Below are 1669 nucleotides of genomic sequence, written 5' to 3' on the forward strand. Positions count from 1 at the left end.
CTCAGAGCAGTCGCCAAAGAAATAGCAAGCCCCCAACATGCAACAACAGGGATGTAAGAAAACACAATACACAGATAGAAAATAGAGATCAGCAAAAGTGAGGCCCGACTTACTAGATAGAACAGGACAGGACAGATAACTGATTGTCCAAAAATACAAAATTATCCCCGGCACTCCAAGAGAAAAAAAAAACAATGTCTGGGTATTTTTGATGTTTTTTATTGTGAATAGTCTTATCTCGACGTTTCGGTCATACCTTGACCTTTATCAAGAGAATTAATCAGACTATAGAAAGAGAACATAAAAAAACAGAAATTAATACATAATACAGGAGAAGAATTACCAGGAGACACAGCTCCGGTTATTTATATACATTGTACACAAAAGGAGTATACATTACAATGGTAAGGTACAGAGTCAAAGATATATATAAGATAATAACATCTGTATACACCCAAGAAGAAAGAACAACATCCGAAGTAATTGTTTACCAACTGGAAACTTATCATGTAAGTATCAGAAGAGGCTAACAGGTAGACGTACCTATGAAGCAGAGAAATCAGTATGTGCATACTACTCGAGGGAGGGAGCAATACGAGTCACCACTCATATGAAGAGGAACTTATCAGGTGCGTATGAGCGCTAGGTGAAAGAAAGAATCATTAACAAAGGAAACCTATGCAGTGATTCTTGACTGTGATCGGTGAATAAGTAATATGTGAATACCTGTGACTGAATAATAGACAATCGGGATCAGCCAGTCAATAGTCTATGGGGTAATCATGTAGTGGTATTCCACCGAGGTAGAAGGTCGTATGTCGTGACTGGTTGTAGAAAAAAGAGAGCGAAATAAAGTAAGTGAGTAAAGCATGAACGGAGAAGAGGAGTAGAAGAAGGAGGGGGGGGGGGAAGGGGTAGGGGGAAGGGTTGGGTTGGGGGAGGGGGGGAAGGAGAAAGGAAAAGATGGTGAGATCAGGCTGAAGGTAAAGATAAGTGTATATGAGAAGTTAAGACAAGGTACCTGTCCAATAATTGGCTACTGTATAGGTGCCATGCCAATCTTGTTAGTGAGCAGAGAACCTAATGGAGAAATTCTCGAATGAACACATCAGTGGATAGAGAGACGTGTCTCTAAAATTGGTTATACTCCATTCACTACCTGTCAAACAGCATGAAATGGTGTGCGGGAGGTAATGTGTCTCTGGAAACTTGTGACACCAATACATTAGCTATAAGACATATAGCCCACAATGCCAAATGTTCTAAAAATAGAAAGATCTCATGAGAAAAAATCCACACACTGTATAACATCCAATGAGGTGAGTAACCTCCATCAACATGACTAATATTACTCACAATCTATGAGCAGCCGTGAAATAAGGTCGTATAGGAGACCTTCTTAAAGGAGTAGTGGAGTAGGTGAAATTGTCATGACAGTGTCGGTATTACACCTATGCTGCGGACTAGTGACATAAATAGACAGAGGTTAATGCAATGGTGTACTGATAAATCACCAGACCATGGACAAAACTGATAAATAGCATAACAATACCTCAAAAGGGAAACAGCCTATATGGTAACAGTGTCCTATGCCAGGGCTATGCTCAAAAGTGGTAACTTGGAAAAAGGTCAAAGACCTATGGAGAATAAAGAGAACCTGTTAAAGAAC

At 39.8% G+C, this 1669-nt stretch overlaps 1 long non-coding RNA gene across 1 annotated transcript; it reads right to left on the reverse strand.

The window, feature by feature from the left end:
- Positions 1-546: 546 nt before the first annotated feature.
- LOC142294974 (uncharacterized) lies at positions 547-1108 on the reverse strand. The gene is made up of 3 exons (XR_012751333.1): positions 1022-1108; positions 727-824; positions 547-642 (listed from the first exon to the last, which is right to left on the reverse strand). It is a non-coding gene; the product is annotated as an uncharacterized LOC142294974 (long non-coding RNA).
- Positions 1109-1669: the final 561 nt, after the last annotated feature.

Source organism: Anomaloglossus baeobatrachus, chromosome 1, assembly GCF_048569485.1.
Source record: "Anomaloglossus baeobatrachus isolate aAnoBae1 chromosome 1, aAnoBae1.hap1, whole genome shotgun sequence".
Lineage (NCBI taxonomy): Eukaryota > Metazoa > Chordata > Amphibia > Anura > Aromobatidae > Anomaloglossus > Anomaloglossus baeobatrachus.